Raw genomic sequence first — 23352 nt, 5'->3', positions numbered from 1 at the left:
GGAAATATTGAAATAAGACAGTAAATGTACCGTGTAGGACTTCAGTTTATCTAAACTCTTTAAGACAAGCTAACAGACAAGAATTTAAAGTAATAACAGAACATGTAGTATAAAGAATACAATTGAAGGTGCTTGATGTTACCTAGTACTAGAAGGTTTTTTTTGGCCGGTGATGAAGAGAGGATCGAATAGATCCATTTAAGCTCTACAGATACAGTGTATCCCAGAGCTCTTTGAGGCCTTTTTCCTTCCAAGTAAGGAGACCTATAGGATCAGAGAGATCCCACACAGACTCCAAGCTAGAGTCTATCCCAAATATATGGGATTTTGCTTTGATTTCTATTCTAGTGAACCCTGTGTTACCCCACATTCAGAGATCCATGGGGGAGCAAACATATTATACGTTTTTACTCTATAGAAAACCCCGTAACCAATTCAATACAGGTCTCATAATACCAATTTCTTCTAGCAAATCTATAACATCAAATGCTGCAGCTAAATCAAACTGGATCAGCAGAACCCGAGAACGTCTACTCATCCAGGTTGTCATCTCAGAAACCAATGTACCATGTGCTCTTTCCATACTAAGGGCCTCGTTTACTAAGCCGTGCTAGAGCCGCGTTAGTGCTTTTAGTGTGTGCTAACTGTATAGGCGCCCATAATATTCCTTTGGGCGCCTACACAGTTAGCGTGTGCTAATTTTGTGCATATGCTAAAAATGCTAGTGCACCTTAGTAAACAGAGTCCTAATTTTTTTCCCTAAAACCTGATGTGAGGAATACAAAATACCATGAGTGTCAAGATAGCTTATAAGCTGCTGATCAACTACTGCCTCAAGTACTTTAACAAAGAAAGGAATTGACACAACTGCTCTCTAATTAGAAACTAAAGACAGGGATTCAGACGGGTTCTTAGGAATAGGTGTAAGAATGATATGCCCAAGATGACTGGGAAAATTTCCATGAGCAAGGTTTAGCTTTAACCAATTAGTTATCCAAAATACAAAAGCTGTAGATGGAGACCTAAAAGATAGATGGGACAATTATCTAAACTAGTATGAGAAGAAAAATACTTCTTAAGTAGTCTATCGGTTTCATCATGTCCAATTAACTTAAAGGAAGACCAGCGTCTGTCACTGGGAGTCCCTAATTCATATCAACCTCTCTCTGAACATAATCAACTACTGTGCTCAGTTGTAAAGGTGACAATCGTTACACATATTTTTTTTTCAATTCTAGCTCTAAAAGAATCTGCTAACTCTTGGACTGTGAGCATATGATCAGTTCCTAATTGGGTCATTTTCATTGTATCAGGCAATTGATTGAATACTTAAAAAAAAAAAAACATTTTACATTAGGTTCCTTTTAGTTCCAATTAAATTTGAGTAATATTGTTTCTTTGTAATTTTCATCAATTTTTTAAATACCTATTGATTTGAATTCTCTAATTCCATTTATCTCTATCTTGGCTGCTTTTCTGCCAAACAGGCTTTAGCTTTCTACATTGTTGTTTCACAAACAAAACCATACTGAGAAAAGCTATAAGAACATATACAAACAACATAAAGAAAGCTAAAGTAGAATATTACAGCACATCAGTGGCGTAGCCACAGGTGGGCCTGGGTGGGCCGGGGCCCACCCACTTAGAGCTCAGGCCCACCCAACAGTAGCACACGTTTACCGGTAGCTGGTGGGGATTCCAAGCTCCGCCAGCTGAAGACTTCCCCCTGATGGTAATGAAAGCGCTACTCTCCATGATACCAGCACCTGTGCATGCTCAGTTTTCAGCGCATGCCTGCTGCAGACTGCCAAGGTGGAAAGAAGCATTTTCCTGCCAGCTGAGATATATTTTTGATGGGGGGGGGGGGGGGGGGGGAGAGAGAACACTTTGTGCCCACTCACTTCTTGCCTAGGCCCACCCAAAATCTGTTGTCTGGCTACGCCCCTGCAGCACACATGCACCTATGGAAACCCAGAACAGACACACACACAAAAATTCAAACTCATGAACAAACTGCTGAAAACCCAAGAGGTTGTCATCAACTGAAATACCTCCAACTGCAGATAAGCTTGCACAATATTTTAAACACAAGATCAAACCTTGCAAAATCACAAGCATCTATCACAGTTTTCTTGCAAGAATGCAAAACCAATGACATTCATACCGCGGCAGACAGAACCTGGTCCTCCTTCAAATCACCCAAACTAAACACAGTACTGACAAAATATGCATATGCTTACTGTCTGCTAGACAACTGCCAGAACTATATGCTGAAAGGCCCACCAGACTGGTTCATCGAATGTTTCACCAAACACATCACATACATGTTTTCAAAAGCACAATTCCCAACAGACAAAGGTGACATTGTACTCACCCCAATCCCCCAAAACACAATTAGCAAGATCAGTGATATCACAAACTACAGAGCAGTGGCTTCAATACCACTATTGACCAAAATGATGGAGGATCTAGTAGCACTGCAATTAATGGAATACCTGACACAATTTTCAATCCTTCATAACTCCCAATCACGTTTTAGACCACAGCACAGAGATAGTCATAATCACCCTGATAATGAAATTCAGAAGCTTAATAAACCGAGGACAAAATATATTGATACTGGATAGACAAAGTAAGGTGTTCGATTGATTTTAAATTCTTATACATTGGAAATCTAAGTTTTAAAAGATTACGAGTATTATATCTAGAGGAAGATCCTTGCAACAAGGATAGTAAATTGAACATATAATCAGGAATTTCATCAGTAAGAATTTTTTAAATGGTATTACCTAATTTAAACTGTATTCTTTCAGTAACTGATAACTAATGGAGCTTAGAATAGAAAGACTGACGTGAGCCAAACCGAGATAATCCAAAAATCAGCCTAACACCAGAATTTTGTACCAGCTGTAAATGGTGGATCAATAATTTAAAACAAACAGCTAACATTAGACTACAGTAGTCCAGTCTAGTGAGAATTAAAGATTGAACTAAAATTCTGTAAACCAGTAGACTGAAATATTTTCTAAAGGTCCTCAACTTGCTCAACATCATAAAAAATGTTTAATAATTGACTATAACACTGCATAGATAACACATGGTCTATCTCCACCCCTAGAATTTTTGAATGAAGATCTAAAGAAAACTGATTGCCATCTAAGGATATAGACTCAACATATCTCGGATCTGATTTAGGACCCAGCCATAAAACCTGGTTTTAATCTTATTTAATTTAAGCCTGTGGAATGGAATCCAGTTATCTATCATGCAAATACAAGTTCTAATAACAGATAACATATCAGACCATAGCTGAGAAGCAGGAAGAATTACAGTAATGTTATCTGCATAGATGAAATGTTTTATCTTAGCACGATCAAGAGTAGCACCCAAGGACTGCATTAATAAATTCTGCAAAATAATCCTTTAGCATATATTATCAAAGTTAACACAACAGTTTCAGTGCTGTGATTTTTCCAAAAAACCTGATTGAGAGGAATGCAGAATGGCAATTTTTTTGAAGATAACAATCTAATTGTTCAGTCACATAACCCTCCATGATCTTAACAAACAAAGGAATGGACACAATTAGACAATACTTATTCATATCAGATACACTAAGCTTCTCAGATACAGGCTTGATGTTGAAAAATGAGGAGGGGGAGATGAGTCTGGTGGAGTTTGAATGAAGGTGCTTGTAACCCAACTGGATGATCTGTCGTGATTAGGGCCCAAGTGTCTTGAAAATGGAGAAGATGACTTCTTACTACTACTACTTGACATTTCTAGAGCACTACTAGGGTTACGCAGCGCTGTACAGTTTAACAAAGAAGGACAGTCCCTGCTCGAAGGAGCTTACAATCTAACGGACGAAACGACAAGTTGGGGCAGTCTAGATTTCTTGAATACAGGTAAAGTGGTTAGGTGCCAAAGGCGACATTGAAGAGGTGGGCTTTGAGTAGGGATTCGAAGATGGACAGGGAGGGGGCCTGGAGTATGGGCTCAGGGAGTTTATTCCAAGCATGGGATGATTGTCAAATCTTCTTACAGGATAATTGTCAAATCTGAGGAACAGGTTTAGAAGGCGCTGCTGAAACAGATCACCAGTGGTGTACCAAGGGAGGGGGGGCGGTGGGGGCGGTTTGACCTGGGTGCACGCCGCTGAGGGGTGCCGTGGAGCGCGCCTGTCGGCTGCAAGTTCGAATCGCTACGCTAAATTCTCTCGTTCGCTGCAGCTCCCTCCCTCTGCCCCGGAACAACCTGTTCCAGGGCAGAGGGAGGGAGCTGCAGTGAACGAGAGAATTTAGCGTAGCGATTCAAACTCACAGCCGACAGGCGTGTGCCGTGGCATCCCCCCTAGCGGCGTGCACCCGGGGGGGGGGGGGGGGGGGCGCATCGGCGATCTGCCCCGGGTGTCGTCGAGGCTAGGAACGCCACTGCAGATCACTTAAACTTTCTGTCTCTTGGCTTGCCACGTTGAAAAGAGGATTGATTGAAAGGTCGGGACTGAATCTGACAAGTATATGGTTGGAACCTCTTTCTACAGCAACACTGTTGGTAGTATTGAGAGTGATAAGGTTTATGAGAGTAAGGAATATATGATTTCCTGTAGCCAGAAAATAAATCTGTAGCTGGAGAGCTAAGTTTCTTGATCGTAGCTCAATTTGACTTGGGTCACAGTATCATTAAACTTGTCCTTAAAGAGGTTGTCTCCTAGACAAGGACCATCTGCTAGTCTGTCATGTAGCTCCTACCTAAGGCCTGAGACTCTAAACCAAACAACTTTGTGGGCTACTATAGCAACGAAACCTAATCTGTCAGTCAGATAACCCAAGATGGAAGCTTCAGGATTGGATAATAGAATATCAAAACTTTTGTGAGCTGGGCATGTTGAAAATGGAGAATATGCAGCTGAGGCACAACTATCCTTTCAGTCAGCATGACCCTCAGAAAAACATTTTTGCCAATAGAGTCCATAGCCTTAGGGTCTCTATCAGGAGGGTGTAAAAAAACTTGTTTTTGCAAATCTTATCTTTTTAAGGACTGCATCCAGTACTACTGAATAGTGAAACAACTGAGATTTTTAATGTCCAGGTTTGTTTGTTTGTTACATTTGTACCCCGCGCTTTCCCACTCATGGCAGGCTCAATGCGGCTTACATGGGGCAATGGAGGGTTAAGTGACTTGCCCAGAGTCACAAGGAGCTGCCTGTGCCTGAAGTGGGAATCGAACTCAGTTCCTCAGTTCTCCAGGAACAAAGTCCACCACCCGCTTGTACCTTGTATTTAGAGTCCAGTCTTTTTGAAACTGGTTAGAAAAAAATAAAGGTTTTGATAGATTTTGGACTGAAGATCCTGAAGCACAGTATGAATTGGGACTGCAAGAGGTCCTCTAGGCAAATCAAAAGACTTCATGATAACCTCAAAATCTCTCTTATCTGGTAAACTTTCCAGGGAACCCAGAGCCAGTTCTTTGAGAATCTTTTGAATAAATTTAGTATAACTAGAGTCCACAGAAGAATCTGGTAGATTAGCATCTTTAATGGTTATGGCACTGTCCCTTGAAGGCTGATTTTGTAGCTCATCCAAAATAATTTCACCTTTTGAAAGAGCATCTTCCTGATATTGGATTAAATCTTTGAGAAGGAGAAAACTGCCTCTGTGGGGACTGAGGTGGTGATATTTGTAGCAGCAGAGATGGTGCAGGAGAGGGTCTATGAGGCTGAGGGAGCTCGGGATGAGACGGTTGTGTTGGGCTGACCCAGCTAATGTAGAGGTAGAAGGCAGCTGCACTAACATTTGCTGAAGAATATTTTGAAAAAGCTGGACTAGCAGTAAGGCAGCTTCTTGGGTGGACTGAGCTCCCAAAATCTGAGATGCAGTAGACTTAACAAAGCAAGAGGCAGACATCAGTGATATAGAGTCTGGCTTCACAGACTTCTTTTTCGTCTTTGCTGGAGACTCTGATATAAAGGGAGTTGAGCGGTGTGAGGAGACAGCCTAGCAGTGGAGCAGCAGTCTTTGAAGTCTGCAAACCTAAAAGTAGCAGCTCTGCTGTTTGAGTATCTGCCCTATTGCTAGCAGTACTCGCCAGTCTTTTTTGACAGGTTTAAAAGCATTTTGAATGTTCTTGTCTAGTCAGGGCTTCGTCCCTGAGGGAAAGCCGGAAGCAGCAGAGAGAGATTTAACTATTGCTCCCATTGGTACTCTTCTAGAGCCCATCGGGAAATTTTTGCTCAGCATTTTAAAGAGTCTTGTGGTATCTGACAGGCCCTTCGGGTCAGAACCAGCAGTTGTCTGAGACACAATGTGAGAGCCATCCTCTGAGAGAGCTCGAGCTTCTGAATTGAAGCGCAGAGAAAAAAGACTAATTCAAATGTTACCGAGAGCAGAGTTGCCAGGGAGCCAAAACTTTTCCAGCCTAAGTCATGCCCAAAAGTAGCCCAAAAATTGCCCAACAGTTTTGACACCAAAAGTAGCTATTTAATAATAATATACTAATATTGATATTAATGGTATTAATAATATAAATATCAATATCATTACTAATAGTAACAAATTACAATATTACATTATATTATATATTTTCAAACTATCTACTTTTGGCATAAAAACAGCATGTGAGGAATGGCGTGAGGGGGGGAGGTTGTCTTCCAGTTTTTCATATTCAGTATTCATAGTAACATAACATAGTAGATGACGGCAGAAAAAGACCTGCACGGTCCATCCAGTCTGCCCAACAAGATAAACTCATGTGTGCTACTTTTTGTGTATACCTGACCTTGATTGTATCTGCCATTTTCAGGCCACAGACCGTAGAAGTCTGCCCAGCACTAGCCCCGCCTTCCAACCACCAGCCCCGCCTCCCACCACTGGCTCTGCCACCCAATCTCCGCTAAGCTTCCGAGGATCCATTCCTTCTGAACAGGATTCCTTTATGTTTATCCAACGCATATTCATAAAACTACAGGAAATATCTGGCCATTGACATTTCATTTGGCATAGATAAAACTTGAGTACTGTACAGAGCTGAACCTGGAAATAAAGTTTTCTAGGTTTATTCTGCAAAGTTATAACTTGCTGATCAACAGATAAGCCCATATTGTTTTCTATAACAAGCAAAACATAATTAAGCCAATATCCCAAGTAAACAGAACATTGTGGATATCCTGAAATCTTGTCTTGGTGTGTCCTGAAGACTGCATTGAGAACCCCTGCTCTGCACTAGTGTTTCTCAAGTCTAGTCCTAGAGTACCACTTGCCAGTCAGGTTTTCAGGATATCCACAAAGAATATGCATGAACTTGATTTGAATACACTGCCTCCATTATATACAAATCTCTTTCATGCATATTCATTATGGATATCCTGAAAACCTGACTGGCAAGGGGTACTTCAGGACTGGACTTGGGTAACACTGCTCTATACCATTCTTTATCCTCTAACTTTGCTGTGAGTGAGTGGAGGAGTGGCCTAGTGGTTAGGGTGGTGGACTTTGGGTCCTGAGGAACTGAGTTCATTTCCCACTTCAGGCACAGGCAGCTCCTTGTGACTCTGGGCAAGTCACTTAACCCTCCATTGCCCCATGTAAGCCGCATTGAGCCTGCCATGAGTAGGAAAGCGCAGGGTACAAATGTAACAAAAATAAAATAGATACTATTGGAGATTCTACATGGAATGTTGCTACTATTGGAGATTCTACATGGAATGTTGCTATTCCACTAGCAACATTCCATGTAGAAGCCTGCGCGGCCACATTGGTGATCTGCAAGGGCCGACTTCTACATGGAATGTTGCTAGTGGAATAGCAACATTCCATGTAGAATCTCAAATAGTAGCAACAGTGGAAGAGTGGCCTAGTGGTTAGGGTGGTGGACTTTGGTCCTGGGGAACTGAGTTGGATTCCCACTTCAGGCACAGGCAGCTCCTTGTGACTCTGGGCAAGTCACTTAACCCTCCATTGCCTCATGTAAGCCGCATTGAGCCTGCCATGAGTGGGAAAGTGTGGGGTATAAAAAAGTACTCTGCATGGTGGACCTGTACTTTTATTAGTCTTATCTCTGAATGATACTAATCCCTCTGTCTTAGAATAGATTTTCTGCCATAAGATATTGTAGTTAGATTGTGAGCTAGTCTACTCATTGTATATTCCATGGTTTCATTCCTCCCGCCTTAGGCAATTCCTTAAAAGGGTTCCTGTAATTCCTTGACATATGTCTGCAGGGTAGACTCAGACGCCTTCCGCATGCCCTATTAGCCTCTTGCTTCATATTCTCTCCTTTCTGTCATTCAACACCAAAATATAAGAAAAAAATGATTTTACCCAGAAACAAGAGTAACAGAGGAGAGATTCATGTCTGGTGCAAAAAAAAGACATTCCATTTTTAAGGAAATAATTTTAAAAGCTTTGTAGATTGCATAAACTTGTAAATGGTGGTTTCGTTTCAGAATGCCACTATTTAAACATGAAGATTGCCCGGGACATACACCTCTAATTCTATAATTTTATGCATATATTTTCACACTTAGCACGAAAATTTGCATGGGCAGGTTTATTTATTTATTATCTCATTTGTACCCCACATTTTCCCAACAGCGTCAGGCTCGATGTGGCTTACAGTGCACCGCAAAGGCAGACGCCAATGCAGTAATAACATGCTAATACAACTGAAAACCTACATAAGTAATAATGGGGAGGATGGGGAAGGGACGAAAAGGGAAACCAGGAGAGAGGAGGGAAGGGTGAATGTGTCCAAAATTGTCACTAGATTGATGTGTATCAAGCAGAGGAGACAACATGCTGAGTCCTTGGGATAAGCTTTCCCAAATATCATGGTCTTAAGCGATTTCCTGAAATTTAGATGGTTGTGGATGCTTTTCATAGTCTTTGGTAAAGAACTCCATAATTGCGAGCTGATGAAAGAGAAGGATGAAGCATACGTGGATTTGTACTTACGTCCGTTGCAGTTTGGGTAATGAAGGTTTAAATATGAACAGGATAATCTCAATGCATAATGGTTACCAAGATGCCTTTATAGAATTGGCCCCTAAAATTAAGTGTGATAAGTAATTACACCTAAGCATATTCTAAATACCATGCATAAGTCTACGCGCAGTATTTAGAATACACTTAGGCATAGTTAAGGCAAATGAATCTACACATGCCCATTTACACCAACAAAAAGCTGATGTAAATCCCCGCATGTAGATTTACACACACTGGCCCATATTTTATAACAAGGCACGTACATTTTGGAACGCCCACAACACACCCATTTCCATGCGCATTTTTCCTTGTGTGTGTTAAAATTTAGGCACAGTACATTACACTTAGTAATGCATGCATATAAATTCTAATTTTTGCCAATTAGTGCTCATTATTGCTTTTTGAGAGCTGTTAATAAACAGCTTGTTAAAACAATTAATCTATGTGTGTAGTTATAAAATACGCATAGATTTACATGCTGAATTTCACATAAATCTAGGTACTGTAGCTGGGTCCCCCTTCCAGGGCCTAGCCAGGCTCAACCCTGCTTAGCTTCCTTCCTCACCCGACTGTTGCCTCACTCCACACCACCTTGGCCTGTTCTGGGAACTCAGCGCCAGACCCCATGAGAGCTTGCAGGACTTCCTCCTCTCTCTATTGTTTTCACAGAGGCTCAATCAAGGCAAAACGTTTATAGAAAAAAAAACTTTATTTTCTTGCTTCCATTCAGCATAGACACAAAAGGAAAACACCTTACTCCCAGGTTGTTAAGGTTTGCTGCCAAAGTCTCATTCAGGGTTTAAACAGTCCATATAACTTCACTTTAGCCAAAATTACTTCTTTTAGGGAACAGTACATTATCAGAAAGAAACCACAATAGCTTGGTAGGTTGCAGGCCCAGACCTTTTCAGTATGAAACAGTTTACACAGTCTTTCTTACAGCACAGCTACACAACTTTGGTCCCACCTGGTTCAGACTGGGGTTTCAATTGTGCCCAGCCCTCTTTCTCTCCCAGGGGCTGCACCTGTTTCCTCTTTAGTAGAGATCTCCCCCAGCGCCTCAGTCTCTCTCCTCTGGTCTTCCACCAGTCTCTCCAAGGCACAGCTAGCCACCCTCTTACAGCAGCTTTTCGGGTTTGAGCCAGAGCTCCAATCTCCATCTGTTCCTCCTCTAGTCCTTCAGTAACCTCCATTTTATCCTCCTCTTCAACTTCCCCCGCCCCCAACCTCTCCAGCTGGCCCTCATCACCTTCCTCAGAGACCATTTCCCAATCTTCTATCTCCTCCCCTAACTCTTGCACAGCCAGGTGGGGAAGAGAGGGATTCTGGGACTGGTAGTTCCTCCTCTTCTTCCTTAACCCGGCCAACCTCTCTGCCTCCGGTAGTGCAGCTTTCTGAATGTGGGTGTTGTGCACATGAAGTCTGCCCCGTTGGAGTTCCCCGGCTGCCTTCACCCCCCTTCTGCGTGCCTTCCCAGATCCCCTTTCACCTACCCTCTCACAGTACACTACATAGAATCCGCGGGTAAGCGCCAGGCACTGGGGCATCTAGACTGAGGTGGCAATTTATAGAATCGATACAATCAAAACAATGTATTTATTTATTTATTTATTTTATTTATTTATTGCATTTGTATTCCACATTATCCCACCTCTTTGCAGGCTCAATGTGGCTTACAATTCATTGTGGATATTGGAAATAGAAAATATACATTTGGTTTATAGAGGGTTTGGGTTACATGGTGGTGAAGTACATGGTTGTATTACAACAAAAGACGTTAAAGACATTCCTATCTATAGTAAAGATTGTGCAGTTACACAAGTTGATCTTTGCGATAAATCTTTTCGAAGAGATAAGTTTTCAGTAGTTTGCGGAAATTGGCCAGTTCATGGACCGTTTTCAGGTTGCGTGGTAGTGCGTTCCATATCTGCGTGCCCATATAGGAAAAGGTAGACGCATGCAACAATTTGTATTTCAGACCTTTACAATTAGGAGGATGAAGATTGAGGAATGTGCGAGAAGATTTTATTGCGTTCCTGTGAGGTATGCAATCCACTCAAGGAAAAGTGACTATTACATCATTATGCTGAAGGGAAGGAAAAGCCTGAAAAAGCTCAAAATCTCAACAAGACTTGAAGAACTGAAGAGATCAAATCGATCACTAAATTATTCATTATTGGCAAAAATCTTCCCAGAAGAGCTTTCAAAAAAAGAATATATGCTCTTATTTGATATCAATACATTTCTTGTGCAGTAGAACTCAAAATAACAAATAGCACTTATCTTTAATGGCGCTACTATGGTGTGATGATTCAGAGCCAAAACGCCACTGTTGATACTGTGGAACAGCCCCCCAGGCCAACGGTATTTTGACCATTGAAGCGGTATACTGTGCGTTTTGTTTCACACTCAGCCACCGGGACCCTGAAGCGGCCGAAGCGCAACGCTGGCCACCGTTGGTGTCAAATAAGAGCAAACATTCTTTTTTGAAAGCTCTTCTGGGAAGGTTTTTGCCGATGATGAATAATTTAGTGATCGATTTGATCTCTTCAGCTCAAGTCTTTTTGAGATTTTGAGCTCTTTGAGGCTTTTCCTTCCTTTCAACATAATGCTATATTAGTCACTTTACCTTGAGTAGATTGCATATATTGTTTTGATTGTATCATCTGTCATATCCACACCCTTAAAGAGTGAGCGTGCCCTCCTTTTGAATATGGTCACATGTTTGCTCTCACTTTTTTAAGTTAAGCACTGCTATGTTTGATCACACATCATTTCATTCTGTTTTAAGCACTGCCTACCTTTGGTTGTATGCAGTCTTGGTTATACGCTGGTTTCTACATCATTCCTGGTACTGTTTATTATCTCCCACTTCCCTCTATTTTTGTCAACATGCCTTGGTTTCAGGCTGATCCTATCTATATATTTTTACAACAGACAGTTTGCCCCGATTATGTGCTGGTTTCATATTTTGTTTTTTTACAGCACTGTTCAGTCTCTCCCATTTTGATTGTTTATATTAGTTGCCATTTGGTAACAAAACTAGCTCCGTACCTTATCCCCAATTACCCCCCTTCAGTCCATGTGACTCACGGTACTCATGGCGGTTCCGCCCATGAGTTACTCTTTAATCAAACATCTGTAAACCAAACATAAACTTCACTGCATCTGGAGCCTTTTTCTCTCCTCAAATCCCGCCAGCTACAAGCTACGACTGACCCCCCACCCCCACCCCCAAGCCCCAGACAAGAAATTTCAACCTCAACAAAATACTAACCCACCCCAACCCACTACCACTCCTAACACCAGAAAAAAACATAACAAACCAAGACAACAGATGTAGAAGACCAATAGGGTGGGTAGGGATGGGCAAAATTTCCTAACCACCCCAGCCACCCACACCCGCTCCTGCCCACCCAGAGATTAACAAAAAACGCCAAAACCTTTCCGCTTTCCCCAAGCCATCTCCATGCCAACCACCAATCAAACACCATTCATAATCCTCCAATCTGCTTCTTTCTAGTTGCTATCCTACTATAATGTACTACTACTACTGCTTAACATTTCTAGAGCGCTACTAGGGTTACGCAGCGCTGTACAATTTAACAAAGAGAGACAGTCCCTGCTCAAGGAGCTTACAATCTAATAGACAAGTGAACGGTCAGTCCGATAGGGGCAGTCAAATTGGGGCAGTCTGTATTCACTGAACGGTAAGGGTTAGGTGCCGAACGCAGCATTGAAGAGGTGGGCTTTAAGCAAAGACTTGAAGACGGGCAGGGAGGGGGCTTGGCGTAAGGGTTCAGGAAGGTTGTTCCAAGCATAGGGTGAGGCGAGGCAGAATGAGCGGAGCCTGGAGTTGGCGGTGGTGGAGAAGGGTACTGAGAGGAGGGATTTATCCTGTGAACGGAGGTTACGGGCGGGAATGTAAGGGGAGATGTACCATTAACCCTTTCAACCCTTCCTTCCCATTCCTTCTTTCTTACCCACCCCTCCCTCCCCACCTTTTCCGTACTTACTATCCATCCACTCCTTCCTCTGACTCAGTCAATGTTATACACCCTCACTGTGGGGTCCCCTTAAATCAAATAGAACCACAATGGATCTTCTCAGAATAAATGCTGCGAATCCTGGTATTCCCTTATTGGTCTTCATGTTGTCGGTGGATGGTGCTGTGGCACTGAATTCCATATAAATGTATCTCTGATAATCACAAAAATCCTCTATTATAATAAACCTCTGTGCCCAATTATGAAAAAAACACACAGACAGTGCAGAAAGAATCTGTGTTAGAAATTCTAAATTATTTCTAAAGTTAAGACTACATTAACATAAAAATAAATGAGTGGTCCTGGGGCTTCTTAATGATGATCATTAGGTTCAGAATGCAAGCAATGTATTCAGCAATTATACCTCAAAGTTCCCACCAAATATTTCCTATATGTGCTGTTTTCTTTACAATTTTATGTATTTCCAAGTCTTTTCTCACAGCACATGCTATATTACATTATATTTGTTGTCATGCTTGGATTTATTTACAGCATGTGTATTAATTAGCACAGTTGTACAGGTTCTAAATATAAAGCATTATCTCTGTATGTTATTAATCAGGAATTCCTGCAGGACATAGTTACCATTTTCTCCCAGCTCTTCTATCTATTAGCAGATACCAAATGGGGATTGTGATCATCAGCCATTTTTTTTTGTCTGTAGTGCAAAAAAGAGCTTTACATAATGTTTAAGAAAAAAAGATATCAACCAGTCCTCTATGAATCAGGCAACTGCATTATCCCTATTTTTTGGTATTCCAAAAACACGTTTATGTGATTCTATTGATTCAATTTATTTATTTATTTTATTAGGATTTATTTACAATGATACCTCGGTTTTCATCGATAATCCGTCCGAAAACAATCGGCGAAATCCGAAACCGATGAAAAACGACGTAACTTCTTCATCTGCCGTCTGTTGCACTTCTAGGTGAAGGTCTTGCAGCTCTTCAGTGGTGAGTTCTTCACTGTGGTCATCCACCAACTCTTCCACATCCTCACCACTCACCTCCAAACCCAAATCACGTGAGCGGAAAAAATCGATGAAAACCAAATCCGACAATAACCGAAGTCAATGAAATCCGAGGTACCACTGTATTGCCTTTTTGAAGGAATTCACTCAGGGGCCCTTTTATTAAGCCGCATAAGCATCTACGTGTTCCCAAAGAACTCCAAAATGGAGTTACCGCCCACCTGCAGCATGGCTACTACTACTACTACTACTTAGCATTTCTATAGCGCTGCCAGGGTTACGCAGCGCTGTACAAGTTTAGACAAGGAGAAGGACAGTCCCTGCTCAAGAGAGCTTACAATCTAAAGGTAATAACCTATGTAGTCAGTGTATGTATCTGGAATGGGGAAGGTGGTTAGGCGCCAAAAGCAAGAGAGAAGAGATGGGCCTTGAGTAAGGACTTGAAAATGGGCAGGGAGGGCGCATGGCGTATGGGCTCAGGAAGTCTGTTCCAGGCATAAGGTGAGGCGAGGCAGAAGGGGCGGAGTCTGGAGTTAGCGGTGGTGGAGAAGGGTACAGATAGGAGTGATTTGTCCTGAGAGCGGAGGTTACGGGTGGGAACATATAGGTTACGGGTGGGAACATATGGGGAGAGGAGGGTAGAGAGGTAATGGGGGGCTGCAGATTGAGTGCACTTGAAGGTCAATAGGAGAAGCTTGCATTGTATACGGTAGTGGATCGGGAGCCAGTGAAGCGACTTGAAGAGAGGGGTGATATGAGAGTATCGGTTCACGCGGTAGATAAGACGTGCGGCGGTAATTTTATTTTATTTTTGGCGCATATCCAATACGTGCATCCAAAAAATAATTTTTATTTTCAGATGTGCGTATTGGATGTGCGCTAAGTGGCATTTGACGCACGTAAGTCATTACCGCCCGGTTACCACATGAGTCTTTACCGCTAGGTCAATGGATGACAGAAGGTCTGAGACCCAAAATGGACACGTGGCAATTTTGATTTTGCCGCACGTCCATTTTCGGCAAAAATTTTTTAAAAAGGCCTTCTTTACAGGTGCGCAGAAAAATGGATTGGCGCGCACCCAGAACCCTTGCCTACACTACCGCAAGCCATTTTTCAGTGCACCTTAGTAAAAGGACTCTTCAAGGAGGTGTACAGTAAGAATAGATCAAAAATGAGCAATAGGCAATTACAGCAGTAAAAATATTCAAATAGCAATACAAAGTATGGTATAGTATACTACTTATAATGTTTGTGTTCCCCGGATGAAAATTGTTGTTCTCTTCGTATCAGTTATCTATGTGTCTCGTCCACTGTCTGGTGTGGAAGCCTCATGAGCCCTTGGGTCCAGCTGGAGGAAGGAAGTGAAGGTGGACCCCAACCCTCCAAAGGACAGCCGAACAATCCCAAGTCTTCACCTGCGGCGACCGCCGTTTCCCAGGAGTTGAGCCCCCAGGTGCGGGCGGCCAACAGGACTTCTGGAACCGCAGGGGTTGGCGGACTGGCCAGGCGGAGAGAGGACAGGAATTAGCAGGCAGCAAGCGATGAGACTTCAGAAACTAGCAGCAGTCAGGATAGGCAGCAGGCGAAGGGTAACCAGGGACTAGCGGAGGTCCGAGCAGGCAGCAAGCGAAGAATTGCCAGGAACTAGCTGAGGTCAGGGCAGGCAGCAAGCGAAGAGTTGTCAGGAACTAGCAGAGGTCAGGGCAGGCAGTGAACGAAGAGTTGTCAGGAACTAGCAGAGGTCAGGGCAGGCAGCAAGTGAAGAGTAGTCAGGAACTAGCAAAGGTCAGGTCAGGTTAAGGCAGGCAGAAGTCCAGAGACAATGCACGGAAGCTTAAGTCCTCAGAGATGAGAAGCCAAAGCAAGGGCAACGAGGATTGCTGCTCCTTAAGTAGCCCTCCCCATCAGGGAGCTGAGCATCAATTGGAGAGTGCGGGGACTACAGGAGACGTCATCAGTGTCGCGCCTGTGAGATAGGCTCGCTGGTGGCTTGAGGAGGAACTCTGCTGCACCCAACCAATCAGGAACCGAAAGGCGTGACTTCGGTTCCCGGGCTCTGCACCCGGAAGAGAAGTCGGCTAACAGACGCCGGCGCCATCTTTCCCGATTCCGTCGGTGCCGGTCACACGGCCGGCGATCGGGAGCAGCTCTATAAAGATGGCTGGCGATCAGGGACAGCGGCAGAGATAGCCGGCCAATGGCGCATGGAGCAGCGGTCAGCGCCCCAGGGCCCCTTCTCCAGAGCCCGATGCTCATGGGACCGGTGCCACGAAGGTGAGGGACGTGACACTATCCTGCTTATAATTGAAAAAGAAAAACGCCTATATTGCGACCCAAATCGGGAGATGGACGTTTATCTCACAAAAACGAATAAAGCGGTATAATCGAAAGCCGATTTTTGGACGTTTTCAACTGCACTCCGTCGCGGATGCGGACAAAGTTGATGGGGGTGTGTCAAAGGCGTGGTGAAGGCGGAACTGGGGCTTGGTTATCGCCCGATCAGAGATAGGCGCCTTTCGTCAATAATGGAAAAAAAATATGCGTTTTTAGCGAGAATTTAGGGCACTTTTCCTGGACCCTGTTTTTCCACGAATAGGGCCCCAAAAAGTGCCCTAAATGACCAGATGACCACTGAAGGGAGTCGGGGATGACCTCCCCTGACTCCCCGAGTGGTCACAAACCCCCTCCCACCACAAAAATATGCCGTTTCACAACTTTTTATGTTCACCCTCAAATGTCATACCCACCTCCCTGGCAGCAGTATGCAGGTCATTGGAGCAGTTATTAGGGGGTGCAGTGGACGTCAGGCAGGTAGACCCAGGCCCACCCCCCCCCCACCTGTTACACTTGTGCTGGTAAATGGGAGCCCTCCACACCACCCCCCAAACCCACTGTACCCACATGTAGGTGCCCCCCTTCACCCCTTAGGGCTATAGTAATGGTGTAGACTTGTGGGCGGTGGGTTTTGAGGGGGATTTGGGGGGCTCAACACCCAAGGGAAGGGTGCTATGCACCTGGGAGCTCTTTTACCTTTTTTTTTTTTTTTTTTTTTTGTAAAAGTGCCCCCTAGGGTGCCCGGTTGGTGCCCTGGCATGTGCACTACAAATCCTGGCCCCTCCCACGAACAAATGCCTTGGATTTATTCGTTTTTGAGCTGGGCGCTTTCATTTTCCATTATCGCTGAAAAACAAAAACACCCAGCTCACAAATTGTCGAATAAAACATGGACGTCTATTTTTTTTGAAAATACGGTTCGGTCCGCCCCTTCACGGACCCGTTCTTGGAGATAAACGCCCATGGAGATAGACGTTTTTGTTCAATTATGCCCCTCTATGTGTTCTTTGAGGCTGGTTATTGTAACAGAGAAATTTAAAAAAAGAGAGATTACTGTATTTATAATCCACTTGTGGTCCCATCTAAGTGGAGTGCAACAAAAATGTACATCGAATGCATAAAATTAAACAAATAATAAAGCAATAAAGCAAAATAACTATAACTACAGTAGGTAAAACATTACAGATATCACCTAACCAATGTATTAGACATAAAAATAAGGGGTCCTGTTTACTAAGCTGCACTGTAGGTGCACAAACTTTTTAGTCCATGCTAAAAATTAGCGCGCACTAACATTAGAGACACTCATAGGAATATAATGGGTGTCTCTATCATTAGCGCGCATTAAAAAGTTAGTGCGCCTACAGAGCGGCTTAGTAAACAAGGCCCAAAATTTGTATCAAATACACCTTTACCAGCTCCAGCAATGTGATCAAAAAACTCGTTAGAAAGCCTGTGAAAAGAACAAAACTTTCAGCCACTTTTTTAAAAGCAGCTCTGCCATCATTCTGAGCTCAGTGGGTAGCTTATTCTACTCAATTGGACCTGCTATAGAAAATAAACTGCTTCTTGTCTCTGTAAACTGCATTTCAGTTGAGATGGTATAGACAGGAAGGGGGTAATTCTCTACAGGTCACCCAAAGTTAGGCACCGCGATGCTGAATGCCTAGCACAAATTTTATATTGACAATTACGCATGTATTTTTATTTATTTATTTAACATTTGCTATACGACAATACATCAGTAATAAATATCTACGTGGTTTACATAGGTTAAAATAAGTTAAAAGGAGGGAGAGAGAGGGGAGGTTAGGAAGGGACTGGTGGAGGAAAGAATCAGAGCTAGGAGAGGCCGAAGGCATCAGTGAAAAGAAAAGGTTTGAGCTGACGTTTGAAGGCAGAGAGAGATGGCTGGGATTTAATATGGAGTATTAGTGAGTTCCAAAGCTTAGATGCAATATAGGTGAAAGCAGATTCTCTGGAGATGGTAAAATGTAGAGCAGAGAGGGAGGGTGGTTCGAGGAGTTTCTGGTCAGCAGAACGAAGACAGGGATGAGACGTTTTCTGATATAGAGAGGTGATGATGGACGCAAATCTTTATAAACTAATTAAACAAGTAATTTGAAATTCACACAGGAGGAAATAGGTAATCAGTGTTTGGAACAAAGTGAAGGGGTCATGTGATCGACACGGCGTGCGTTGGGAAGGAGCTTGACTACAGTGTATTGAATCAGTTGAAGGCACTTAGAGTACAAGGGGAGACCACCATAGAGTGAATTACATTAATCCAGTTGGGGCATAACAAGAGCAAGGATAAGAATATGAAGAAGGGGAAGGGGCAGTAGGTGAAAAATGGAGTGAATGCGAAGAAGAGCATAGAAAGCTGAACGAACAACTGAGTCAGTATGAAGTTTGCAGGTCAGGGACCAGTTGATAGTTACGCCAAGTAGTATAACTGTATCGTTGAAGGGAAGAAAAGTGTTTCTGATAAGAGGTGAGGGGGCAATGGGGAAAGAGCAGTGGAGAAAATTATGGATTCACACTTTGTAATATTGAGAAAGAGAAGGTTTTGTTGAAGCCAGTTGGAAACCTGAGAGAGACAGTGGTGAAGGATGGTTAGTGAAGCAGATGGATCTGTAATGCAATAGAGGATTTGAATATCTCAGCATAGCAGAAGGGGGTGCAACTGTGATCCCGAATAATAGTGAGTAGTGGGGCAAGGAGGATGTTGAAAAGCAAGGGGGCAAGGATTGAGCCTTGAGGAACACCGGAGTGTAGGGGGAAAGTGAGGGATGAGGACTGAGCAAAAGAGAGCTGAAAAGTATGATCAGAAAGATAACTAGAGAACTGAGCCTGAAACACCAATAGATTGGAGGCAGTGAATAAGAAGAGTTTGGTCAACTAAATTAAAGACCAAAGAGAGATTAAAAAAAAACAAAATGACTGAGTGATGCTGACCAAGGGCTGTGTGTAAACTGTCATGAAGGGCAAGTAGGATGGTTTTTATGTTATGGTGGGGACAGAAACCGGCTTGATAGGTATGCAGGATATTGGAGTTGCTCATATGCTAGTCTAGTTGAATGAAAATGAACTTTCCCGGAATCTTCGAGAAAAAGGGCAGATTGAAGATAGATAAAAACTGGAGGTTAGGGAAAGCAAGTGATTATCGTAGCTGGAAAGTCTGCGTGCAACTCAAGGGAAGGAGCTATTTAGCAACAAGGGACTACTGAAGTTGGAAAGACTACCTGTAATCTAAGGGAAGGTTTGAACTGATGAACTCTTGAGAAACTTAAAATATTAAAGGGAAAATGTAAAATAATGTTAACACTGGCAGTAGAAGGGAATATAAACAACCCCATGAAAAGAAGGTTATGTGATGAATGAGGAAGTGAATGAAAAGTGTGTAGTATGGAATAGTAATAGAATACCTAGGAATGCCAAAAGATCATCCCGCACATTCCTTGATCTGCACTTCCCCAGCTGCAAAGGAATGAAATACAAACTAATGCATGCGTCAAAGTTTACCTACCTGAGCACGCAGTTATGGAATGCACTGCCGTGCAGCCTGAAATCGATCTACGAAAGAACGAACTTCCGCATATTACTTGTATATTATTACTTTGTTTTATTATCATCATGCTGACCAAAACACTGCAATACTAAATGTTTATTTACTAATATTCTTCCACTACTCATGATGTATTGTAAGCCACTTTGAGCCTGCAAAGAGGTGGGATAAGGTGGGATACAAATGCAACAAATAAATAAATAAATAAAATAAATAGTGGTGTGGTTTGGGTTATGATGAATGTGAATTTTTAAGGCATGTATTGTATTTAAATAGCAATTAAATAAAGTTGAATATCTGTCATTGGCAAATTTAAAACCTCTGGAGTATAGTTGATATGGATTATTAGAAACACTCTGGTGTTGGTAAAAGTGCCCCCTTAACTAGGGAATTCTAATTTCTGCCAACTAGTGTCAATAATTGCTTGTTAATTGGCAATTATCAGCACCGATTGCCTTGTTAACTAATTAAGTTGCATGCACAAATCCAGAATATGACCGGATTTTTGCGCACAACTTAAGTCGCACTATGTAGAATCTGGGGGATAATGACTGGTTACACGGTTGGAATCATATACAATAACGGTAGAATATATTATTACTGCTGCTGGAAAATGGCCACGTTTCCATTTTTTTGAATTAATGGCCATGCATTAGTGTTGACAAATGTACAAACCAATAGGGAGATAATATCAAAAACAGTTTATTCAGAATATTCATATCAAGGACCCAACACGGTCCATGTTTCGGCGCCAAAGCGCCTGCCTCAGGGGTCACAAACAACTTTCTCTGAAAAGTAGCTGATTGGCTTGGATAAATCCTTAATGTATGCACCTGTCATAAGGTGTTGTTTGCTGATCGGTTTGCTGTTCTTTTGCTCTCTTCGTGGATTAATTTGTTTTACAACCATGTGCATACATTACGGATTTATCCAAGCCAATCAGCTACTTTTCAGAGAAAGTTGTTTGTGACCCCTGAGGCAGGCGCTTTGGCGCCGAAACACGGACCGTGTCGGGTCCTTGATATGAATATTCTGAATAAACTGTTTTTGATATTATCTCCCTATCGGTTTGTACATTTGTCAACCTCTACTTTTGCAGTTTTGTTTTGATTCTCCATGAAGGCTATTCCTGTTTTCTTGGATTTGCATGCATTAGTGTTGCAATTAGCATGCAGCCATTATCAAAAATTAATGTGAGCTCTTACTGCCACCTATTTTGTAGGCAGTAATGTCTCATTCACTAATCCTGCCCTAATCAGCACACGGCCATATAGCTGCGCTAACTGAATTGAACTGTCATGGCACTCTCTGTAGCAGGCAGGGGCGTAGCCAGACTTCAGCAGGAGGGGGGTCCAGAGCCCGAGGTGAGGGGGCACATTTCCCCCCCCCGGTGCCGCCGACCCCCCGCCATTGCTGAACCCCCCCCGCCACCAACTTTGCACCCCCTGCCATTGCCAAACACCACCACCACCAACTTTGACTCCCCTCCCGTCGCCAACCCGCCGTCACCTACCTTTGCTGACGGGGGACCCCAACCTCTGCCAGCCGAGCCGAGGTCCTCTTCTTCCCAATCCCAAGCAAGGCTTTGTTCTAGTCTTGCAAGATGGCTTTGTTCTGTTTCTGTGAGTCTGACGTCCTGTACATACAACATGCAGGATATCAGACTAGAACGAAGCCTTGCGCGGGATTGGGAAGAAGAGGACCTCGGCTTGGCTGGCGGGGGTTGGGGTCCTCCGCCAGCAAAGGTAGGCGACAGCGGGTTGGCGACAGCGGGTTGGCGGCAGGAGGGGGGGTCGAGAGGGTCATCAGCAGGGGGTCCAGGGGCAAATCTACGGGGGGCCCAGGCCCCCATGGCCCCATACTGGCTACGCCACTGGTCCCAGGACGTGCCCCCTCTGAGAAAAATTCCGAAAGATGATTTAGGCCTGGTTTGTTAGCACGCACATTCAGAACTTAAGGTAGGATGTCTCAGCCTGTCCTGCGGTAAGCACGTGCTAGCGCTTCCACGACTTTTAATGATAAGAGTCAATGGGGCCCTTTTACAAAGCCACATAAGCATCTATGCATGCCCAACACATGCCAAAATGGAGTTACCGCCCGGCTACCATGTGGCTCTTACGGTAATTTTATATTTGGCGCACGTCCAATACGCGTGGCCGAAATTTTTTTTTTTTTGGACACACGTATCAGACACGCACCAATTGGCATTTGATGCATGTCGGTCATTACCTCCTGGTTACCGCGTGATACTTTACCGCTAGGTCAATAGCTGGCGGTAAGGTCGCAGACCCAAAATGGATGTGCGGCAATTATGATTTTGCCGCACGTCCATTTTCAGCAAACATTTTTAAAAAGGCCTATTTTACAGGTGCACTGAAAAATGGATCGAAACAGCCCAAAACCCGCACCTACACTACCGCAAGCCATTTTTCAGCGCACCTTAGTAAAAGGACCCCTATGTAGATTCAAGATCAATAAAATCTGAAAGCTCACATTTTTTTTCAGATTATAAGTAGCAAGCTTAATATAGGAAGTGGAATGTAATTTATCTGGATTTTGGTTATGTTTCTGAGACAGTGTCCTATGAAAACCTGATTTTCAAAGTATGGAAGATAAAGTTTAAGCAGTAGTTCTCGAGCAATTTTTCTGAGGACATGGATCATAGTACACGCTTTTTAATAAAGTGAGAAGTGGAGTTCCATAGGGTAAGTGCCTGGGCCAATGTCACTTCATATTATTATCCCTGACCTAAATGAAGGACTGTGTAAAAGTCCAATATTACACAATCTGCAGATAATACCAAAGTGTGGCACAATGTACATACATTGCAAGATTCATTGTTTGACAGAGGAATACAAACATCCTTGGCTAATGGGAAAAAAGAAATGAATGGAGAGGAGACCAGAGGTGAACAAGTAAAATGTTTGTTTCACAGGGGCATGTGACACATTAAGTGCAGTAGACTTTGAATAATAGGGCATTTCTGGTTAATGTGAGAAGACATTGGCAGGTTAGAATGAAACACTTTGGAAGTAAGTGCATAATTATAAGCCACAACAGTCAGAGAAAAATATGCATTAAATGAGGCTTGAAGCTAGAAACAGAGATGCCGCCCTTAAAACTGCAAGAGTTCTTCATGATACCATATTTGGAATATGGGGTTCAGTTTCCAGCATTCGTGCCTAAAAAGAACAAGGCGTGTGCATGGGGAGGACAATTTTCAATAGTGCCCTTTTGCTAAAGGGCTTTAAGCCCTTAACATGCAGTTAGCGTGCAAGAATAGGCTACTACATAAATGCATTAAAGCCCCAATTTGACTGCCCCTATCGGACCGACCGTTCACTTGTCTATTAGATTGTAAGCTCTTTGAGCAGGGACTGTCTCTCTTTGGAAGGAGGGAGGGAGGGAGGGTGGGAGGGGGGCCTTGGAGCTGGGAAGGAGGGAGGGAGG

The sequence above is a fragment of the Microcaecilia unicolor genome, chromosome 3 (genome assembly GCF_901765095.1).
Source record: "Microcaecilia unicolor chromosome 3, aMicUni1.1, whole genome shotgun sequence".
In the NCBI taxonomy this organism is placed as follows: Eukaryota; Metazoa; Chordata; class Amphibia; order Gymnophiona; family Siphonopidae; genus Microcaecilia; species Microcaecilia unicolor.
Note: the sequence above shows the minus strand (reverse complement) of the source record.